The 24,074-nt window shown below is 44.9% G+C and overlaps 1 protein-coding gene across 7 annotated transcripts in view; it reads left to right on the top strand.

Moving 5' to 3' along the window:
* Foxn3 (forkhead box N3) overlaps positions 1 to 24,074 on the top strand; it is a 377,946-nt gene that overhangs the window by 138,327 nt on the left and 215,545 nt on the right. Inside the window, exon 1 of one of the 7 annotated variants that reach the window (XM_010616282.3) lies at positions 14,308 to 14,326. The exons of the other annotated variants lie outside the window; for them this stretch is intronic. The gene's annotated coding sequence lies outside the window, so the exon portion shown is untranslated. Of the gene's footprint in view, positions 1 to 14,307; positions 14,327 to 24,074 lie in introns of those variants that run through there. 7 annotated transcript variants of the gene reach the window in all.

The following is a 24,074-nucleotide window of genomic DNA, read 5'->3' as shown; positions in this document are numbered from 1 at the left end:
GTTCAGTCTGGTGGGGTGCAAGGGACAGTGTGTGTGGCTGCTGCTGCTGCTGGTCCCACTGGCCAGGTAGAGGTTATAGACTTGGAGTTTTCAAGATCTGCATCTACAGAGCTCCATCTGCATTTTCGCAACGGACCTCCTTGATTTATGGGGGTACGGGACCAAATAGAACACTCTGGTAGGCGTAGTCATTGAAATTTATTCTGCTAATTTGATATTAGGAAGAACAACACTCTTTGTAAGAAATCAATATGAAAAGTATGTTTTTGAAATGAATAGCCTATCTTTGACGTGTGCGTGGATGAGAAAAAGACATCTAGAAACCGCTCTGGACGTTTACTTTTAACTGCTGATATTTATAGACAAGTCAGGCAAAACAGACTTGGTGCCAATGAGACACAGATTGGTGTGGGCCACTGTTTCTACAGAAAGATCAGGTTTTCTATGCTGAGCCAGAGGGAACCTGACTGGCTTCTGGGGTGTGGGGGTGTTTCCTAGGAGACTGTATATTTGGATGGTAGGGAGCTGGTAATTCTCCTTGTGGCAATATTACGCACCATGTGGTATTCTCCAACAAGAGGATGTCAGCAGAAGGTAAGGGGAAGTTTGTGCTGCCTGGGATTGCTAGATATCAGAATGAAGTTTAAGTCCAGGGGTCAGTTCTTCCTTAAAACATCTACTAAAAGATTCTTCGATTTCTTTCTTAACTCACATGCTCATCTCTGTGGAGAAAATACTATACTTTTCACTCTCCCACATCCCTAGTGAAAGAGATAAAGGGCGACCACCTTTCAGGAGAGTAATTTGGCATCAGGTAGGCAAGACCTTGCCATATGAATACTCACTGACCCAGAAACTTCTCTTTTAGGAATTTATTATAAGGAAATAAAGATCCATACAAGAGCTTCATGTGCTCATAGATGTGACTTTTGGGAAGTGACTGGATTGTGGGTCTGTGATGCTCATCAGTGGATTAGTAGTCCCCTGATGAGTTATAGCAAAATATGATTTGGGAGGGGAAGCCTGGCTGGAGGAGGTGGGTCCCTGGGGGTGTGACTGAAAGGATCCATCTCCCTCCTTCCTCCTTAATCTCTCTCTGCTTCCTGTCTCTTCATAGACTCTTTTTTTTTTTTTTTTTTTTTTTTTTTTTTTGGTATCAGGGATCAAACTCAGATCCTTGTATTTGCAAGGTAGGCCCTGGAACCACTGAGCTAAATCCCTGGCCCATTGTTTTTTTTTTTTTTTTGGCGGGGGGAGTACTGGGGATTGAACTTGGGTCCTTGCAATTGTGAGGCAGGTACTGGAAGCAATGAGCCAAATTCCTGGCTCCTTGCCATGGGCTCTTTGTCCTCTGCCAGGCTGCCCTGCCTTGGAGCCAGCTGACCATGGACTGAAACCTTTAAACTGTGAGCCAAAGTAAACATTTCCTCCTTTAAGTTATACTGTGTCCCAGTAACAAGAAAGTAACTAAGACAGCCCTGTAATCCCAGAACTCCGGAGGGGTCAGGGGAGAGAATTCCAAATTTGACCCTAGCCTGGGCAACTCACAATTTAGGAAAATAAAAATAAATCAAAAAGGGCTGGGGAGACCTGGGAAACAGAGAGGAGCAAGAGCAGCTCTACGCCAGTTACCTCCCGACCCTCCCGGTTCTGTTGGGAACAGGTCCTTGGGCTGCAGTGGAGACACCAGTGAGGAAGCACAGGGACTGGAGAATGGAGAAGGGAGCAATTTGGACAGGAATTTCCAGGAACACTGAGACACCAAAGGAGAAAACAGAAGTCAAGAACCACGGACGGGCCAGGTCACTCAGTCATGGAGTGACCAAGACCTCGGAGTTTCCTTCAAGTGTGGGAGCTTCTGGAATGTGAGGTGCATGTCGGAGTGATGAAGAGGAGTCATGCAGTGTCGTGAGCAGTTGCCCAACATCTCTGTCAGAAGGACATAAAGAAGATCTGGAAAGAGTATTTATGCTTGCTGATCAATTTGCAGGATTTATACTGGACAGTTTGTGAGGCCAACACGAGCCTCAGGAGCCATGCTCTTGTGGTGAGCCCCCGCATAGGATCCTGGGACACAGATGGAAGGACGGGGACCTCTCAGGTCCTCTCTGGGAAGATGCTGTTTATCAGCCTCCAGGGCATCAGCCCCAGAGCTGTGGCTGCCCATCTGCACGGAGCTGCCATGGTGTGCCACCCCACCTGTGGTCTTTGTGGAAGATCCTTGGGCACCTGGATGGGTGCCCTGCGACATAAGCCCTCTGTGGGCAATTCCACACCTGCTTCCGCTCTTTCTTGTAGCAGCCCTGGTCCCTCAACAGCAGTGGTTGACCTCCTCAGACCATACACAGCCTCAGTGGTGAGAATGAGAAACTCCACTCCATGTGGAGACCACACAACAGCGCAGTTCTGTAACTGGGGATCCCTTCCTTCCCCCAGCTAAGGGAGTAGGAATAAAATGTGAAGGTAAATTTTAAAAGAGGGAGGAAGGCTGGGGACATAGCTCGGGGCAAAGGTCCTGGGTTCATCTGACATAGCTTGTAGGGGCAGAGGGAGAAAATAATCTAAATACCTGAAAGAAGAGAGTAACTAAATGATTGCTTACAGCGTATGATGCAGTGAAGTTATTCATTCACTCTGCAGTTACGCACTCTGCAGTGTGTGCTATTCTGTGGCGAGTATATGCATAGTGGCCTCCAAGGCCAGTGTAGCCTCAACCCACCCAAAGCTCACAATCTCACTGTGGAAGCAGATCTCCTATAATGTGAAGTGGAACAAAGCAGGGCACAAAAATGTCCCTGCAGTATAATACTACGAGACTATTCAGTTATATGCATAGAGAAACCCTGGTGTTTGGCATTGTTAACAGAGATGCAAAAGCTTCCAGTGAAAGATTATGGTTCCTCCTCCCTTCTACTTTGCTGCAGTTTCCAGTGACCGTTATGATTTTGTAACTTTTTAAAAAGTGACTCTCTGGAAAGAGACGAAGCAGCCATGGAACCCAGGTTCTAGACCCAACTTGCAAGGAGGGCTTGAATGGGCTGGGACAACCCCGATCCCCTCTGAACCTGGTGGAGAGAACTTTGGGCTCTGGCTCAGGGCTCTGCACTTTCAAACTCTTGCCTCTTCTGAGGACCCTGGGGATTCTGCAGCCTGGCTACCCTGCCAAAGCTCCAGCCCCTGGGCGCTTTTGGTCTCCAGGGCCCTGGTCCCCTGGGAGTCTGGTGATGGACTCAGTGGAGAAATGTGTTTCTGCATTAGGAGTCAATCATTAAATTAAACAAGCTCCTCTCACCCAGCAAATAAAAAAATAGATGAAATTGGTTTCTCTGGACCCACCAAACCTCACTGTACCCCAAGAAGACAGATCAGGGCAGCACCATCATCTGAGCCTAACACGGGGCACTGTGTAGACAAAGCATTCCGCATTTTTCTGGTTGCAGCTTATGGCACCTCCTAAAGTAGGGCTTGTCACCCCCACTGTACAGGTGGGGACCCCAGGCTTAGGGGCCAGGTAACCCATGGAGGTCCCATGGCAGGAGAGGCCGGGATCAAACTCCAGGCTCTCTACTCTGAGGTGACATTTTCAACTGCTGCTCTGTGCTGCTTCCCATTCTAAGAAGGGACCCTCTGATGACCATAAAACCAGATGGCGAAAGCCAGAGGAGCGTGTGAGGGATGCGGAAGCCATGCACCCAAGGATTGCAGAGACGTTGGGTGGTACAGTCCTATCTCTGATGAAACGTGGTCATTCAGAGAAAGCTGGTCTGGTCTAGCTGCCTTTCTGGGAGGTGACAAGGGATGAAACTGGAAGTTGACAGAGCAAGAAGAGAGACAGAGATGGAAGGAAGTATGACCACCCGCATGCTCACTATAAGGACCTTTTCTCCTGCTGGTGATTGGACATCAAAGGCCAACTCCTCCACTTTGTACACCTTTATCTTCCCAAAGAGTGATGACTTACAGTAAGGCCTGACCTTTCTTATCTTTTTTTCCCCTGAAATATTTTCCTTGCTGGGCTCTAATTTTGCTTGTCAGATAATAGCAGGTAGTTAGGACATAAAGGATAAACAGGAAATTTTAAGTTAAAGTGAAGATAAATATCATTTCTTTTCCCCATCAAAAGAATGTCTTGATATGATGGATACTATTTTCTGTGTTTTAAGTTCAGTACCTCTGAATTTCAGTTTCTTCTGATTCTTCTTATATGGTATGGCCAAATTAATTTTTCTAAAATACGATTTCGTATTGTCATCATCTACCTTCCCTAGAATGTTCCATGGCTCTCCAGTGCCTTGGATAAAATCCAAACTTGTGGGTTTGGGCTTCAGATTCCTCCATGATCTGGCTTCAGCTTTACCTTTCCAACCATTTTCTCTTATTCTCTGGAGAAATTTTTTTCTTGGATAAGTCAGTCTATTCCATGGTTCTCTGAATGTGCTTGCCCTTTCTCAACCTAAGGCTTTGTTTTAGCTCCTTCCAATAAAGAGCCAAGTAGTATATTCTCCCATCTCTTGTCCATCTTTGTTAATGTTCTACCTATCCTTCCAAGCAATTTCATATTTCTCTTCCCTTCCTTCCTTTTTTCTTCTTGACAGCCTTCCTTTTTTCTTTTTCTTTTTTTAAATTTATTTACTTTTCTGGACACTGGGGATGGAACCTAGGGCTCCATGCATATTATGTAAGTGCTCTACCACTGAGCTATAGCCCCAGTTTTCTGTCCCTTTTCTAACAAAACAAATCAAACAAAAACCCACCTGAAACATCCCTAGAGTACCCTAGTCTGTGGTGGTCATGTCATTTTGCCTGTCACACACTGTCTTCAGTTGGTGTCCCGTGACTTGCGGGGCTGTGCATGTTACAGGGGCTCAAGGTGCACCAACCGAAAACAATAATCACTGGGCAGCTGGCTAAAAATGAGCCTTTCCTGCCCCGGTGGTAAAATACTGCTCTCCCAAGAAATGCCTTCCTATCCTCAGAAAAGCAATAGCCACTTCCTCCTGTCGCATGTTCTGGGGTATTAGCTAATTACTTGTCATGCTGTTGCCACCTATGACTAATCCTGTACTGGTGAATGAAGTGGCAGCAGAGATGGAAATACTTGCAAGACTGAAACTGAGCCATTGGTAGGAACAGCGCTGAGCCCCACGCTTCCTTCAGCGACTACAATCCTCTCTCCTTCAGTGCAGAGGTGGGCAAAGCCTTTATAAACTTTCTGCTCTTTTATTTTATGTATTTATGTATTTATGTATTTATTTTTGAGACAGGGTCTCACTATGTAGTTGAGACTGACCAGGAACTCACTATGTAGCCCAGGCTAGTCTTGAACTCACAGCGATCCTCCTGCCTCTGCCTCCCAAGTGCTGGGATTATAGGTGTGAGCCACCATGCCCGGCTGACTCTGCTCTTTTATATTTAATTAATTTATTTATTGGTACCAGGGATCGAACTTGGGTCCTTGCACTTATGAGGCAGGCGGCAGAAATACTGAGCTAAATCCCTAGCCCTCTCTGCTCTTTTAAAGGGCCAGCTAGTAGGTATTTTAGGCTGTGTGGATTGTCTGGTCTCTGCGTGAATACTCAGCTCTGTCACTGTGGTTCAAGAGTAGCCCCAGATAGTATATAACTGAATGGATATGGATGTGTTCCAATAAAGCTTTATTGACAAAAACAAGGAACGAGCTGCTTTAGTCCCAAGACTGGGGGCCTTGGTGACCTCCTGCTTTAGAGGACTACCTTTTCTTTGCTCCTGATGTTGGGTAGGCCATAAGAAAGGAAGACTTCAGTTACATGAGAAAGTCATTTTTAGTTTGAACACAGGGCAGGGCCTACAGTTGGGTATAGGGTAAGGGAAAGACTGGCTGAAGTTATGGATCTTTAAATAAGACACCATGTGCCTGAACAAGTACCAACTATCCCATGGATGTGGGCCTGGTCACAAGAGAGATTTGTCAGGGAGACTCAGAGGAAAATTCAGGGCACATGAGCCGCTGACCTAACCAACCAGCTTGGCTGAGTTTTCTGCTTTGTTTCCTTGCATAGCCAGAATGTTCCCTTCTGTTCCAAATCCATGCCTCCAACCTTTAGGCCCTCTCACTTCTCATGTCTGAACGTGCACCACAAGAAAAATCTCAATTACGACCACTGGATTAAAGAACTCCCTGGTCACTCATACTCACATTGATGAGATGAGCGGTTTTTGTTGGGCTGGGAGTGATGTGACCCCTAGCTCCCCAGGGGACACCGCATTTTAGAAAGTATGATGAGGGATGGCATACACTGCCTTGAGAGGAGCAGGTTGGTTGACAATAAGTGTCAGACTAACTGCCAGTGTGTTCACCGAGTCCTGTGACACTCACAAGGAAGACATATTGTCAAAAAATGTCCCATACACCAGGCTGGAATTTGCAAGTTTTGTCATTAATGTTGTGCAAGTTTATTCCATTTCTGTTATGGGAGTGTTGTTTGTCCTTCCTTTGAGGGGCCCAGGGCCAAGAACAGAAAAGCTTTTCAGTGATCTTCAGGGAGTTGTTGAAAATAGAGGGAGATTCTGATTAATTCCAGGGAAGAATTTCATTGTTTCCTCAGTGCTTAAACTATAAAGAAAGTAAAGAACGAAGAGTTTAATCATTGTGGGGAAATGAAGTGGTTTTAGGTGAATGTATTAGGATAGGAACCGGAGACACAAAAAAAGCAAGTAATATATAATTTTTTCAGTATTGGAGATTGAATTGTTTTTAGCACTCAGCTATACCCCCAGCCCTTTCATTCTGAGACAAATTCTCACGAGGTTGCCCAAACTGGCCAGGAAGTAGCAACCCTTCTCCCTTACCTTCCCTCGCAGCTGGGATTATTGGCCTGTTCCCTGCACAGTGCATTCTAGGCACGTTCCACTGCAGGTGATTCTTTCTTAGCTTTCCCCCCCTTTTTGTGGTGCCCATGGTCAGATCCAGGGCCTCGTTCACACTCATCAAGTGCTCTACGCCATCAGTCCCCTTCGCCAGCACTTAACTTTTGTTCTACTTCCTTGTATTTTTGACATAATAGTAGTATCACTTGTACAACATTCACCTGTGGAGTACATCCCTCCAGGTCTAGGAACTGGAAGTGTATCAGTGTATTTAATACTTGGCAAGGAGCCTGCTGGCCTCTTAGCGAGCTCCATGGCCAGGAGTATTTCCTGGGGGTCTTCATGGCTAACCACCAGTGGTAGGTGCATGGAAGGAGACCCTCTGTGGCAGTCGCCACCATGCACTGACTTCGGCCCCACACAGCAGACCATTCCTCAAAGATACACGTGTTACCTGAGCTCAGGGACAGGTGCTCCAAGTCAGGCGCCTGTGTGCGTATTAATTTATAGTGAGACATTAACTGTCTGGAAGTGGCTGGGTGAACGTGGCTACCCGGACAGAAAGTGAGATAATTTGTATGTTGAATGGCATAGGAAAAGCCAGCTGGTCCCAGCTCCTAGTCACTAGACATCGTGGTTTCTGAGACACCACTCTGTCCCCAACCTCAAGGCCAAGGTGGGAGGAGCACTTACATCTGTGGAATCCATAGGGACTCTGCAGTACTCTGACCCCTCCCCACTTCTGCCCCCTTCCATTTCTGGAGGTTTCTTTATTTCCTTAGATATGTTAACACTGCCTACCCTGTGACCCTCAAAGGGATTCTCATTCGTATTCGTATTCTCCCTCCTTCCTCTCTCCTTCTCTCTCCTTCTCTCTCTCTCTCTCTCTCTGTAACTTTACATATCTATACCCCATCTGGTCCCTGTCTGACCCTGTACAAGGGTGGCCCTTCCGGCTAAGCAGGTGAGGCTTCTCAGGCAGAGCCAAGACCTCCTGTGATTCTGAGCACCTACAATTACCAGTGATGCTAGTTTAGCAGCTAAATCAGAGGCCAGGTGTTCACTGGTTCCTCATGTGAACCTTTGGTTCATGTGAGGAGCCCCAAGAAGGTAAAAATCACAAACCATCTTTTGCTCTTATTGTTTTAAACATAAAAGCAGTGATATGAAAAAATGATCAGGCCCAGTTGTCTGTGGTGAGGACAGACGGATCAGAACTCAGGCAGCTGGGGAGCTGGAGAGGTGGACCTTACACTAGGAAAGGTGAACTGAGTCCGTGGAAGGTTCTCCCTTGGCCAGGCATTATGCAGATGCGACTGTTACTCTGAACTGAGGCCCTGAGGGCCTAAGGGCCACCTGACGGGGAAAGAAGGCCTGATGCAGGCAGGGGTGAGGCCTTGGGGAGGAGCTGTGCTGAGGAGAAAGGGCTTCTCCAGGCTCATTCAACACAGGCCTCCCCTTTCTGCACACACTCCAGGATCTGATCTTCTCTCCTGCACCCACACTGGGCACCCACAGTCTGTCTTGCTGCTGCCTTATCGTCTCCGTCTTAGCCTGTCACCCACTCCCCTCAGAGGCTGTGGCTGTGGCTGAGTTCCAGTGTTGTCCGGAGACAGGGGTTGGCAGCTTTGCAATGAGCTCCATGGGTTTGAGATTTTCCTTCAAACCCCCCTTGTATGGGGTGGGGGTGCTGTGGCTGGACCCAGGCCTTCTGCCTGCTGGGCAAGTGCTGTGCCACAGAGCGACACCCAGCCCCTTCCAGAGCCCGGAGTGCTCTGGGAGGTCAGAGAAGGGGCGGCCCTTTCCTTTTTGGCCTTAGGGGACAGCAGGCAGAGAGGTAGAACTGGTGTGGCAGGATCACATCCTGGCTCCCCGCTGCAGAGTCAGACTGCTAGGTTTGGCCACAGCTCTGCCCCGCTGGAGCCTCAGGTCCCTCCTCTTCGGACTGTCCCTGCCTGGAGGAGCTGTGGTCAGAGTGGGAGGAGACAGCCCCGGTAGGCTAAGGGTCAGCACAGGCATGACTGGATGCAGGCTTTGTACAGCCGGCCTGCTCTCTGTTCAGTGTGGGAAGAACCTCTTTAAGGAAACAACATAAAATTATAAATACAAACCGAGAAGAGGCTGGGTTTGTGATTCGGGAAGAGCATTTGAACCTTGGGTTCCATCCCTATCACTGGAAAGAAAAATGACAAACTGGCTCCTCAGTCTTCAATCTCCAGATAACCCCCAACCAAAAGAATGAGTTTAAAAGTGAGCATTTAAATGGAACATGGTTAAGCCGGGCTTGGTGGTGCTCACCTATAGTCCCAGGACTCTGGGAAGCTGAGGCAGGAGGATTGCAAGTTTAAGCCCAGCCTGGGCAGTTTAGAAATTTAGGGAGACCCTGTCTGAAAAAAACAAAAACAAAAACAAAACAACAACAAATTGAGACAAAACAAAACAAACCCAAACAATAGCAACAACAAAAATGAACATTTATTCATTTATTTCAAATGATGAAAGAAAACACAAAAAATATACTTTAAAAACTGACACTCAAAACATCACAAAGCTTTTCTCCTACATTTTTTGTGCCCTGTGCACCTTTATGATTTCCTCATATGATAACAATTTTTAGGATGCATTTTCTGTAGTGAGAATAGCAAGATAATTTGTTCAATGCCTTGGCATGATTGGTTGGGATTTATTTTTTCATATAGAAAAAAATGTTAAGCTTTGCAACTGGTTATTGCCAGTGCCATGCACATTTTTAAGTCTAATGTCAAATTTTGGGAAGTTTCTCTTGTGTTTCATTCACATGTAAGCTGTAAGATTTGTGACCTCTTAAATTTTCCTGTATAATGATTTATCTTAAATATAGAAGGGACCCAGAAGGGACCACAGGGGTTTTGAATCTTAAACTTCAGTGTTTCTTGTTAAATCTTCCTGTGACTACTCAGTGAATATTAATTAGATTACATTTTCCTATTATATTTATGGAAAGTCACCCATTTAATAGTAATATAATGTTTATAAAAGAATATGTTCTCATGCACACCAAATGTAATCTTAGTTATATTCACCCAACAGTCATTACTTGACTGTCTCCTTTGATCAACCTACCTCATTTTGATCACTGCATTCTGTGACATAAAGCAGATAACATGCCTAGCTGTCCATCACATAACTATTCAGTAACACTGCCATTATGATTATGATCGTCTCTCCATGAGCAGCTGATCTTGGCATGGACACTTGGGGATAAAAAGTTGAGATTCTCTTCGACTGCCTGTAGAAATGGGCCCAGCTTCGAGATAAGCTCTGAGACTTCAGTGGGAGTTATGTTTTGCCTCAGGTTCTAACACAGAGCTGACTTCCCCCATTAACTGTGGATTCCTGACAGTTAATCCTATTCATGAATTTTCCATTCATCAGAAGACTTTATTAACATGACCATACTTTCTTTTCACATTAAGCCATACTTCAAAAGTGTTCATTGATAACATAATTTGGCACAGTATTTTTCTCCTGAATCTTTTTTCCTTTTATCAAGTTCAGCCACTAAACTTGTCAAAATGTTTTTTGGGATTTTTTTCTTTTCCTGTATTTTGTGATGTTAAAGTCTTGCCCCAAAATAGTGGTGCATACCTGTCATCCCAGCACTCAGGAGGCTGTCAGTAGGACTGTTGCAGGTTTGAGGCCAGTGTGGGCTACATAGCAAGTTCAAGATCAGCCAAAACTACATAGTGAGATGCTGTCTCAAAACAAACAGATTAAATTTTTTTAAAAATTAGAAAAAAAGAAGGATAAAAAAAAAGGTGGAGGAGGCTTTTTTGTGGTAGACACTTCCATGGACAGGAAGTTAAGAAACTGGAACCACCATTAACTCTCCTTAGGTGTCTGTCAGGATGTTTTGATTGTAAGTGACAAAAAAGCCAACTCAGATTTGTGAACAACAGGAGGTATGTTGGTTCCTGCACTGAGTCCTTACTGGAACCACCTCCTCCTCACCAATACAGTTCCTCTGGAGGGATGATGGGTCCATTCCACCCAACCCATACAGCCAGGAAATCTGTTGGGAAGGGAGAGAAGAGGAAACACTGGAGAAGAAAGTGCAAATGTGCAGTCTGACACGTAGTTCTAAGTCACTTCACTTTTCTGGCTTCAGTTGCTTCATTAAATTAGGGGCTTGTATGACACCATTAGCAAAGTTCTTCCTAAGGCTAACCTTGTAGATTTTATTTCTTCTTACATTAATTGGTTTTTGTAATGAATAAACCTTCTCTGGCCAGTGCTATAAAACTAAGAATGTAATTAGGAAGTAAATAGCTCTGTTTAGATTAAAGGATAAACCAGGGAAGCCAGCAGTTAGTAACTTTCTTCCTACTCATGAGGTGGAGGAATGGAAGATGGGAGGGACGAGGCCCAGAAAATGGTGGATAACCATTAATATTTGTGGCTTTGCTGCAATGTTGATGTCACAAGAAAGCTGTGAGAGGCTTCTTATGGAGTCAGAGAGAGCTGGTGTTGGTGGCAGAAGCCAGAGTTACTCTAAATGGCAGTGGAATGAGATTCCTGTGGAGAGTTGAGAGTGTTTCAGAAACGAAACCGAAGACTTCAGCTTTCTACTTCGTCTACTTTTTATGGAGCTTTAGCTAATCTTGTGGTGAGATTTCAGCCATGGCACCAAGAAAGCTTCCAAGGAAGCAAATGAGGGTAATAAATGAGAGAACGAACTCTTTGCTTCCGAACTTGAAGATGGCATGGGTGCAGGAGATGGCCTTGAAGTGAGGGAGCATATGTCCTCTCAATCTCTAGTATATAGGACTGTGAGAAGGCTCCGGAACATCTTTGAGGTGCCCGGTGTCTTCATAACAGAGTTTTACCTTCGTGCCCAAGATACACGGGGAGAAAGTTAATCTGATTGGTAGGTGGTCAGGGTATTTTCATCGTGGTTGGCTGTTCTGAATGTGCTTACAGAATTGGCAAAGGTCGATCTGTATCTTGATCTAATTCTGTCATTTAGCGTTTGGAAAATAGTTCTGGTGTGGTGGTCTATAGTGTTTCTCAACTGGCAGACTTTTCTGAGTACAAAGAACACAAAAGAAATTCAAAAATGGTTTCTAGTCACATATGTGTGGTTTAGAAGCATTAATTTGAAGTGAAATTATCAAACCTTTGTCCCTATGGTAATGAGATATTGAAAAAAAGGTTTATCTGGTGAACTAGCAGTGTGTATGTGGGGGGAGTGATTGGGCTTAAGACTATCAAAGAATGGACTCTTCTATGAGTTGCCAAATGGACACCATCACAGTTGCTTGTTTCTTCTGAAGGTTGAGGCCTCTTGAGTTACCAACTTTCATGAGCTCGTCTAAAAGTCATTGTGTGTGTGTGTGTGTGTGTGTGTGTGTGTGTGTGTGTATACAGTCTATTTATCTATTGGCATCCAGGTCCTAGCTATGAGGCAAACACTGTATGACTGCGTTATACCTCAGTCCCAGAATCTTTGTGTTTTAAGATTCAAAGAAAAGCACATTATTAGTGTATGATCATTGCCACAGATACATTGGCATTTTGTAGGCATCCCTATTCATTTAGTAAGTGATGGGCACTTCTGTGTCAGCATCATAGCTAACTGAGAGAGGAGAAAGGGTTTCTGTGTTTAGTAACCTGTTTGAAGACTCCTGTGCAAATCCCAAACCAAACACAGAAATCTGTGACAAAGACACCTCACACATAGATTACCAGCAGCAAGTTACATTCTGTGATCTTGAGAAACAGATCTTGGAGCACAACAACAGACAGGAGAGTGCAGTAGGGAAAAGGTATGCTCTGCGGGCCAAAGACAGGTCGGGCACATATTAGTCAGCTTTTTATGACTGTAACAAAAATACTGGAGGCAGCCTGCTCATGAAGAAAAGAAGTTTCTTTAGCTCACACTATTGGAGACTGAAAGTCCAAACAGCATGGTGAAGGCTCTGGCAGGGGTCCCGCCTTTGTATGAGGCACGTCATGGCAGATGGTGCGTGGAAAAAAACGATTGCATCTGGCTGGAGCCAGGCTCAGGCTTTTATAAGGACCCTCTCTCAAGAACTCCCAAGGGATAGCTAGAGACTAACCTCAGTCCCTTCCCGAGAGCAGTGCCTCAGTGACCCAAGGACCTTCCACCAAGTCCCACCTCTTAAACGGCCTATCAGCTCCAACCTCACCACACTAGGGACCTAGTGCCTGACAGACCCATGGGGGACAAACTGTATCCAAGCTATCTCACCCCTCTGAGCACCGCTTGCTGACCACTGGCCCATGATGTAACTTCTTTGAGCCTCATGTCCTCATTTGCCCTCAAGGATGACAGTACCTACGTGGGAAGGTAGTGGAGGATGAAATAAATAATGTAAGTAGAGCTCTTGGCACAGTGCCTGGCATGTAGGAAGCGCTGGAGAGCTTTTGTTGCGTGTGTTTTGTAATTCCTTGGATCACTGTACTTGGGAACTTGCTGTTCATTGTGTTGACTGCTGTCGTTCAGGTGCTTTGAATGTCCTCGGGCAAAACTGACATCACCTTGGGTCCTCCCCGGGGAAATCAGGAGCCTCGCGGTGTTAAGACGGTCTTGGACATGCCAGGTTTCTCACCAATAAAGGGAGAGGTGAACTCTGCCTGTCAGACACAGTGCCAGGAAGGAGGAAGGATGTGTGGCTCAGTTTCAAAGCAGTATTTTGCCCTTATCGTATCCTTCCATAGCAGGTAACAGGAATTCAGACTTCAAGGCTGCTGTTGAAGACTTTTGCATTTCTTTGGCTGAAATTAGGTTTTTACATCACTCATTTGATGAAAACAAAACACACCATGCATTTATGGGGACAGAGAAGTTTCACTCAATTTCCCTGTGAACAAAAATCTGCACTAAAAAAAATAGTCTATCAAAACAGAAGAGTACCAAAAACAACTACAAGAGAAAAGAGACTTCTTACTAGATTTGGAAACATGGATTAAAAAAAAATAATGCTAAGTAAGTGGAGACCAACCAGATTGCTGTCGGTAGGTGGCAAAGTATTTAGCTATAAATATTTCAGGACTCCTCCTTTCTCTACTTAAAAAAATTTTTGCTTTGCATTTCAGACAACAGAAACAACTGGACAAGCGGTTAGTTCATGGGCAAGAAACTGCCCCCCCCCAAAAAAAAAGTGAAAGATTTTCCTTAGATGGACACAGTTTGGCTTGGGTTCAGGCTGCCACCAAGGCTTGTCCTTCAGTGTGTTATTTCTCATACCTTCAACAGGCTCTGAGGCCTGAACGCCATTCATCTCCCCCTGTCATCTTGAGGTGTGTGCAGGGCACAATTCAGCTTCGAACTTTTCTGCTTTCACTTTTGATTAGTTCAAACTTCCATCTGGTGGTATTCGACTAGGAGTTTTTTCTGCGGCTTTTCTGTGGCTCCTTTTCAAAGTATTCAAAGCAGTTTAAAAATACGTAAGGTTCAGCCATCTGACTAAGAGCTAATGTAAGTACTTATTTGGGGACTCTTTTTTTTAAAAAAATCTAGGAAACAGATTCGAAACTCTTTTTATGATGCCTTGAAAATACAGTCGTAAGAGAGAGAGAGAAAAAAAGAAAAAGGTTTGAAATATGGGATGATTCAGCCATAGTTATAATACTTTTAGTAGCAACAGTAGGAGCAAATAGCCCAGATTATAAAAACAGAAGAGCTAAAATTCTTTATTTAATATTAAACAGGAAACTGAAAGTAAGCTGTAGCAATGTGGTGAGTTTTCAACAAACCTGCTGCTCTGTTTATCTGTGCCGAAAAAAGCTTAAATGAGACATTTCTTTTTTTATTCACTTGATTGTGTGTTTAATGAAAATCTTAACCGAAACATGACCATTAGTAGCAGGTTGTGTATTGTAAGGGTTTGAAGCAACCCATTACCATTAGAACCAAAGGAAATTTGGAAGCAAATTGAAAACCTCTCAAAGAGCAGAAAATGCTTTGCACTTTTGTTTCGCCTTTGTGTGTGGCTGTCACTTACCCAACATGTGCATATGAATATTCTTTTTGGAGACCTGGGCTTCATTTTAAGGTCAGCCTTCAATTTCTAGAGAATATAATTTGCTGCTATTTTTAGGGCATCATGATTGCTTGTAATAACTAATGGAAAAAAAACTCAACAGAGAAATAAATGTGTAACAGCTGTGTCTGCTTAAACTTGATTAAAGGCAGTAAAAAAAAAAGAGTAAACAGAAGAATAATGTGACAATAGATGAAGGAAAGACAAGTATCCTTCTCATTGTGAGAAGTTTTAACAGACATAACTTGCCGCACTTCGGAAGGCCAGCAATGTCTGTGTTTCAAGTTTACTTTTCTGTTTGTCTTGAGTGGGATCAGTGTTGTAGTGAATAATTTATAGCCAGCATGAATGAGCTCATTAGTCACCTTTTCAGACTTTAAATGAGTTTTGTGGTTGTCATTACTCGAGCCTTCTGTTCAGCCGCGGAGCAAAATGACAGTTTGGCAGTTGGCTGCCTTGTTGTGGGGGCCGCCTGTTCCCCTTCAGATCTGTGTTGGTTTTTGTATTTCATTGAAACCTTTCCTTTCTTCCCCTGTGCGGGTCCTAGAACTCTCACATTTCAGATGCCTTTTGCACCCCAAGCTTATATGAGAAGTTTCAGGGGGATTTTAAAAAAAAATCCTTTGGTTGTGTTTGCCAGAGAGAATGAAGTGGATGTAATGAGCCCCCCTCCTCCCGCCCCGCAGCAACTACTGTGTATATGTTATTCCCTTTGTGCTTGGTTTGATATTCAAGTTATTCAAAAGCAAAAGCAAGCTGGGGAGTTGTCACACAGCAGCTGAGCCAGGCTCTCACATGGTGATAGGCAGGGGATGTCAGTTTGGAGGGAGAAGGGTGTCTTGGAGGAGGTCTGCATTATTTCAGTTCTGAGCATCAATTTGATGTGGATGAAGAAACTACAGCAAAGCCGCTGGGCCAGATTTCCAAGACAAGAGGAAACCACACTGTTCTTACAATGGAGTCAACAAAAAGACACTTTTTTAATTTTGATTTTTTGTTTTTTGAGACAGGGTCTTGCTATGTAGTTCAGTTCAGGTTGTCCTAGAACTCACTACGTTGCCCATGCCGAGCTTGAACTCATGGTGATCTTCCTGTCTCATCTTCTCAGGGTGCACCACCACACTTGTCAAGAAGACCTTTAAGGTCTGGGCCAAAGTGGAGGCCCAGGGGCCAGGGATTAACTTAGTTCCGACGCCTGCCTCGCAAGCACAAGGTCCCAAGTTTGATCCCTGGTACCAAAGCAAAACAAAAAAGTAGAGGCCCAGGATAATTGGGAATGGTCATTACTTCCCATCTCTCCATCCCCCAGCACAAATCATTATGCAGAAGTGACCCACTGTACCTGCCCCTTGGAAACCCGCCTGGGAGGCTGGCATGTGCCAGAAGTAGGTGGGATTTCTTTGGAATGGAACTCTGGAGGTCCATTCCTTCCTTTGAACTGCCCTGGCAGCCTCCAGAGAGCTCTGCCCTTCATTCCCTGGTACTGGACTTCATCTGGGATGCCCATCTTGGTCCTTGGGTAACCTCTGCTGGCCCTTTGGGTACACAGGCGCTTGCCCTGGGTGTCTCTGCCAAGTCCCTGGGCCAATGCTCTGTGGTCCTGCTGACATTTGCTGAGCAACAGGCACTGGTGTCTGCCGTCACCAACGTGGGCAGCACCCCCTTCCGGGACCCATATTGTTAGACAGCTGGCCCGGCACTGCATGAGGCATGCAGGAAAAATGCTCAGTCTTCCTCTCTGGAAGAAATGCCAACTTGAAAAGGATGCCTGCTTGTTTGGGGGCCAGATCTTTGAAACCAGTCAGAGTCACATGATTTTTAGTAAAGAGAAATGAGGTGCTGTTGGATGTACCCACAGACAGTTACTAATCCATTTGGCTACTTCCTTTCTAGCTCCCACCCTTATGAGAACAAGCACTCACAGGCAGTCATGCCTCATCATTTATGAACTCGTTTGGCTTGCACCTGAACTGCAATATTAAAGACACAGTGTGATCTGGGGAAATAGCTCTGTTTAGCATGTGTGAGGCCTTGAGTTCAATCCCCAGACCTGCAGAAAAGAAAAAGAAAAAAGAAAGAAAGAACAAAAGATAGAAGAGATTCTATTTTGAGAAACAGTAGGGGTTTCAAAACAGAAAGCTTTAGTGAACTTTGCCATCCAACAGAGAAGAAATATCAGGTTTGGTTGTTGTAATAAGTTGAGTAAGTTGCTAATCTTCAAAAAGGAACTTTGTACAGTGGGGAAGTAGGTTAGTAATATTTTAATCTGTAGACTCTTTCCTAGAGTGGTCATCCAGTCTGGAGCTTTTGCTTTCTTTTAAAAGATTATCTTGGAAAGAACTATTATCTTTCATATCCTTCTGAAAGAGTAAAATAAGAGAAGTCACTTGTTGGCATGGCTGAGACTGGGACAGACTCAACCTCTGAAGCCCAGAGACTGAGGTACTTGGCATGTTCACGGAGAGAGGAAAACGATGAAAGCTCCTACAAATGCCACAGGAAGAAAGGGCTGTGTGGTTACTTGTCTTTGACTGATCTACAGAGTTGGTGAATTCCTGCTTGAGAGTGATACAAAGCAGCCTACTTTGCAGGGAAGAGATGATCACTATTTTTGACAGCTATGCAACAGGCCAGGAGCAGAAGAGAAATACAAGGCAGGGTTCCTGCCTCTCAAGGCACCTGCAGTCTATTTGATGTCTGGTGTCCGGTTGATTTATTTTTCATGGCAAAGATATACCACATTGTATTGATTATGACATAGAAGCTAACTAGTTTTGCACATAGTGTCTTTTCATTCTGTCTTAAAGTGCACATTTTCTTCTCCCCCCCCTTTCTTTCTTGTACTGGTAATTGAACCCAGGGCCTTCACATTGAGCTATACCTCCAACCCCTTTAAACCTTTTCTTTTCCTTTTTTATTTTGAGACAAGATCTTGCTAAGTTGCCCAGGCTGGGCTTGAACCTGTAGTCCTCCTACCCCAGCCTCCCGGAGTGCTGAGATTACAGGTTTGTGCCAACATTCCCAGCTTACATTCTTCCTCCTTTGTATCCTACTGACAATTTTCCTCACTTGAGCCTTGCTGCTCCTGTCCCTCGTGCCCTTGACTCCCAGGAAGGCCTCCAAGAAGAAGCCAGATTCTCTGGATAGATCTAAAGTATCTCTTGGCTTCTCCCTGGAACATAGCTCCAAACTCTAGGTCCCTGGATTCATCACTTACTTATTTGATATGTGACTATGCACGGGTGGTCAAACCCCTCTGGGCCTCGGGTTCCTCATTTCTTTTTCCTTGTTTTTTTTTTTTTTTTTTGAGACAGGGTCTCACTATGTAGTTGAGACTGACCTGGAACTCACCAGGCTGGTCTCGAATGCACAGGGATTCTCCTGCCTCAGCCTCCCGAGTGCTGGGATTACAGGTGTGCGTCACCATGCCCGGCAGGTTCCTCATTTTTAAATGAGACATTAATAGTGCTTCCCTCACACCTTCACCTGATTAATGAAAATGAATTTTCGTTTGCAAAATCTTAGACTACTTACTAGCACTGGTTACGTGCTGCCGAAGTACCTGTGAAAAACAGTCAGTCTTCGTTACTGGCAGATTCCACATTTGTGAGCCTGCCCTCTCACCACAAATTAAAGTAAAATGAAGGGCACATTCAGGCTCATTCATAGACATGGAGAGCACAAAAGGTCTGGGCTGCGCAATGCGCTCATTCCCAGGCGAGGCTGAGTGAGGTGATGCTTTGCTTCCTTTCTGTACTGTAATAAGCATACTTTGTGTAGTCTACGTCGTAGCACATGTTTTGCATTTTTGTTGATTTTGCTATTTAAAATGGCACCCAAGTGGAGCTGGAGTGCTGTCTAGTGTTTAGAAGTAGTAGATGGTTTTGATGTGTTGGATAATCTTTGTGCAGGCATGAGTTATAGAACTAAAGCAAAGAGTTCAGTTAATGAATCAACAGTGTCCCTGTCTATCAATCTATCTAACAATCTATCCATCTATGCTGAGTGTAAGCTTGTGATCCTCCTGCCTCAGCCTCCCAGGTCATACAAGTATGCACCACCATACCCAGCTCTATAGAATTTCTCATAATAGAAACACAGATAAATTAACATTATGTATTGATCAGTTGATGAAATTATCGTGATCAGAAGCTTGCAAGAACCTAACCCTGTATTTCTCTTAGGAACACACAAAGGGTCTGTGGGAATGTGAAAATGATTTGGAAATGGAAAACTTTGCTCAAGACCATTGGAAAATGCAAATACAAGGGAGCAAAGGGAACAGGGCTGCTATGGCCCATATAATGTAATAATATTCCGCAAGCAAGTTATTTTCTTCATTTCCAAGTTTTCATGATTGTAAACAACACCCCCAACACCCTCCCGAGGGCATTGTCGCACCCTTTGGTTCATTTATTCCATGTCTCTGTGTTGTCTTTCGAGCTAGTTGGGCACTGGCACACACGGGAGGTGAATGGTACTAAATGAAATAGGCGAGTTCTGCTTTCCTGGTCCATGGCCGCTGCGGGTGGGGGGAAGGACACCTGTCCCGTTAGGGTGCTTTGCTCTGGGATAAATTCCTAGACCTTGGAAATTTAGAATCGATGGCTAGACTCACTTGAGTATTGATTCCTTTTGTCAGGTGACCCGTTTGTAGAGTTGTACCAAGACACCTTGCCACCAAAACCTGTACCTACATTAGCATGGTTGTTCCTTTTAAGTCAGGGCCAATCTGATAGTAGAAGTGAAATATCACAATTGCTTTAATTTGCATTTCTTTTATGTTTACTGAGGTTGGGAATCTTTTCATGGGGCTGTTTCCATTTTCATGGCTCTTTTTCCTAATCTGCTCCTCTCCTTATTAGAGTGATAATTACTTTTTCTCATAGAGTTGTAAAAATCATAAATGAAAAATAGTAACCCACTTCTTTCTTCCTCCTCCTCTTCCTCACCCTCTTCTCCCTCTTCTCTTCTCTTCCTCTCTCCCTCCTCCTCCTTTTTTAAAAAATTGGTGTCAAAAGCTGACCAACAAAGGCAGATATTGCTGTAATACTATCCCTCCTCTTTCTTTTTTTTTGTTTTGTTTTGTTTTTTAGAGAGCTGCCGGGTGTAGTGACTCAGGCCTGTAATTCCAGCACTTGAGAGGCTGAGACAGGAAGATCACCAGGAGTCCAAGGACTTCCTGGGCTACATAGTGAGTTCAAGTCAGTCTAAACTACATAGCAAGACCCTCTCTCAAAAAACAAAAACAGCAGCAACAGAAAAGAGAGAGCAAAAAGAGGGGGTTTCAATGTAGACTGGGCTGGCAGGCTGGCCTCCGACTTGTAGTGATCCTTCTGCTCTCCTCCCTGGTGCTGGGATTGCAGGTGTACATCACCACACCTGGCCTCCCTCCTTCTTTTTTTTGTACTGGGGATCAAACTTGGGACCTTGAGCTTGAGAGGCAGGTAGCAGCACCACTGAGCTAAATCCCCGGCCCCCCTTTCTTTTTTAAAATAAGGAAACTAGGTAGAGAGAATGAAGTACCTTCACAAAGGTTATCCAAGCAGTGAGTGGTAAAGTCCGAGTGTGACCCTAGTGTGCATTATTATTATTATTATTATTATTATTTTTTTTTTTTTGGTACCAGGGATCGAACTCAGGACCTTCTACTTGCAAGGCAGGCAGCAGCACCACTGAGCTAAATCCCAGGCCCTAGTGTGTATTTAACTATAAGGCTATACCACCTCTGTTCTCAATATTAGGCTTGGTTGTGTGTTTATGTCTGGTTGCTTCATAAATGCTCACCAAATCTCCTATCTCCTATCTTTGCTGCCTGTGCCACATTTTTTATTTTCCTGGGTTCTTCTAAATCCCCGCTGCTTAGTTCTGGGCACAGAGTCACTAGATGAATGAGTCACTTACTGAGTGCTTTTGAGTGAATAAAATGACTAAATCTAGATTCTAGATCATCAGCTCACACTTGTGTTTGTGCCCAAAGTGGAGTTGACTGGTTCTGTATTTCCCTTTTGTCTCTAGCAGGAGACTGGACAAGCTCAGGTTTGGCTCAGGCACCTAAACGAATGAACTTCATCCCACCAGTCCAGCTTTATTTGCTCTGACTCTCCACTCCTTCCCTCCTCCTCCACTAAACCTCCTGGTTCAGTTTCCGGCTGGAGAAAAAAATTATTTTTGAGACAAGAGTCTTGCTATATAGTTCAAGTTGGCCTTGAACTCACCATGTAGCCTAGACTCAAGTTGGCCTCCAACTCCAAGTGATTCTCCTGCCTCAGCCTCCTTAGTGCTGGGATTACAAACTTGAGCCACTTACAGGTATGCGCCACGACGCCCACCCAACACTGGAGCAGTTCTAAGAAGTCTTTTCTTGGATTCTGCCTTTCAGAATCAGTCATGTAAACACTATGAATATGCAAAAAGAAAAGCCCAGAGAGGATGCCAAGAAAGCCCAAATGTTGACCACTTCCAGCTCACCAAGAGGTTCTAGATCTTGCAACTGAGAATCTCTCTCTTTCTTCCACAGAGGGGAGGTGGAAAGCTTTTTTAACCATTAAGAACAGCATTCAGACTCTTAGGTTAACTCAGAGACTCAGTAAACCCACAAGCAAGAAGTGATCTTTGACTATAACTTCCCTCTTCCCATACCCAATCATTTGACAAGTACTCTTGGTTCTCCTCTTGAAGAGTCTCAGGAATTCAGTGGATCTCAGAGTGTGGTTCCCAGTCAGCAGCAGCGATATCACTTGAGAGATTTTTAGAGAAGCATATTCTCAGGCCTCAGCCTAGACCTCCTGAACCGGAAGATCTGGGGGAGGGGGCATGTTAGCTGCATTCAAGCAAGGTTTTGGGGGTAATTCTGAGGCGCTCAGTCCTCAGGAATGAGACACTCAGCTCTGACAGCCCCCTTGCCATTAGAACATTGTACGTGTGTGGCTGGGGATTTAGCTCAGTGGTTCTGCGCCTGCCTCCCAAGTGCAAGGTCCTGAGTTCCAACCCCAGTACCAAAAACAAAGAACATTGTAAGTGTATTAGGTGTTTACTGCAGAAAAGTTGGAAAATACAAAGGAGTATGGAAGATACAGGAAAAAAAGCAAAGCAAAACAAACCCCTGTAAATCTAACACTCAGAGGAAACCACTTATTTAGTTAGTATTTTCTTTTCCCTGCTCTGTGCTGGGGATCAAATCCAGGGACTCACACACACTAGGCAAGCACTATATCTGCAGCCCTTTCCTGGTTTTTAAAAAATACATATACATAAAGTCTTCATTATTTGTTTTTGTTTTTGGGGACCAAACCCAGGGCCTTCACTCCGTTTAGTGTAATAATTTGAGTTGTTTAGACAGGTTTTTCTCTTCCATTTTTTTGCCTTCTCCAAAATTCATCTTTCACCTTTTGAATCCTGTCCCTCAGAGTACACTTCTGGGCTCAGAAATATCCAGTGAGCCTGCTTGCTCTGCAGATTTAGCGCACAGGAACTGCTTGTGCTGGTGTTCCACGTGTTCTGTGACAGGATGCTTGCACTTTTAGCCACTAATAGGTGTGCTCCATGGGGACAAAGACATCGTAACTCGATCTGGGTGCAGTGGTGCATTCCTCCCAGGAAGGAGGATCACAAGTTTCAACCCAGCCTAGTCAATTTAGTAAAACTGTCTCAGAAAGAGAATTTTAAAAGGAGTTGGGGAGGTAGCTCTGTGTGAAGGTCCTAGGTTCAATCCACAGTACTGACAAAAACCAAACAATCCCCCCAAAAGCACCATCAACAACAACAACAACAAAACATCAAATAAAAACAATACACTTTGTAGCTCTGGCACAGGTACTTGCTGGGAACTCAGTAAATACTTGTTCTACCATAGTGAAATCTTATTTGATAAATCTGTGACTTTCCTTTCTCCTACCTGGAACAGAATCATCCCATGGGACCGTCTTAAAGTGTACACAGCTGGTCCCCATCCTAGACTTGTTCCTCATGGGGTGTGCCTTCCCAGTGATTTTGATGGGTACCCTCAGTTGAGAAGCTCAGGTCTAGGACACTCCTTCCCCATTTCCACAGGTCAGACACTGAGCCATCTTTATTGCCTATCATCCTTCCAAAGTCATCTCCCCTGCCTTCCTCAGGCCTGTCAACTCTGTCAGATGTTCCACCATTACCTCTTCTCAACTCTCAGGAGGCTGGAGAGGAGGGGTCACCTGACTCAGCCTGGGCCAATCAGGTCCTTCCCCTGAGATTGAACTATGCAGTGTAGGAGATGGTCTGCAGGTGTTTGGTGCTAGAGGTCAGAAGACCTCAAGACTTGGCTGGCAGCACGGTGGCCATAAGCAAACAGAAAGCCACCCCCCTCCAGCAGGGAGGGGAGTGGAGCAGATACACAGAGAGCAATGGGAAAAACAAGGTCTCAGAGGGAAAGAGATGGAGAGAAAATTTACCTGATGATTCCCAGGTCCACAGAGCACAGTGGTGCTGCCTACCCTGGGCTTCCTCGTCTTTTTGTTTGGGATCTGGTTGAAGTATCCCAGATTGGAAGCCCATCTTTCCTGACCTGGCCAAGTCTCCCTCTATTTTGAACATCTTTCAGGTCTTCCAATCTGTAGTGAGCACTCACTGCTTATCCACTAAGCTGTCACTGCCCAGAGGGACCCACCAGCTTCATACTGAAGAATCATGGGCAAGGAATGGCAGGTGGAGCTGCCTGTACCAGGACTTAGGTCTGCTGGCTCCCGTACTCTCCAGCCCATGCACAAACGGAGCTGCAGAATGGGTCCGTCAAGTCCTCAGTCAGGACACAAGTGTTTTCTAAAACGAGTCCCAGAGCACATATAGGATTCTGCTGTAAAACCATAATTTAAGTGATTTGATTTATTTAAGGCTTCTTGGAGTCTAGGACACAAAACTACTTTTGAAAGTTTGAGGAGAGAATCGAGAAAGGGGCTGCTCCTAAGTCAGTGTGGCCCCTGCATCCCTTTATTAGCGAGCGTGTCCCAGAGCCAGGGTTCTGTGGAACGACAGGTGGAAGAGCCTACACTGGCTCCTCTTTGGGTGGCACTGAAAGTCTGTACCCTAATTTCAGGCAGGCAGGCAGGCAGGCAGGCTTGCACAGAGAGTAGGGTCAGGGCCAGGGACCTAGCTCAGTGGTGCTGGCACCTGCCTGGCAAGAACAAGGTCCAGAGTTTGATCCCTGGTACT

Source organism: Fukomys damarensis, unplaced genomic scaffold (assembly GCF_012274545.1).
Source record: "Fukomys damarensis isolate Sample0158 unplaced genomic scaffold, DMR_v1.0_HiC HiC_scaffold_21, whole genome shotgun sequence".
Taxonomy (NCBI): domain Eukaryota; kingdom Metazoa; phylum Chordata; class Mammalia; order Rodentia; family Bathyergidae; genus Fukomys; species Fukomys damarensis.
The sequence above is the reverse complement of the archived record's forward strand: the minus strand, read 5'-3'. Positions and strand labels throughout refer to the sequence as shown.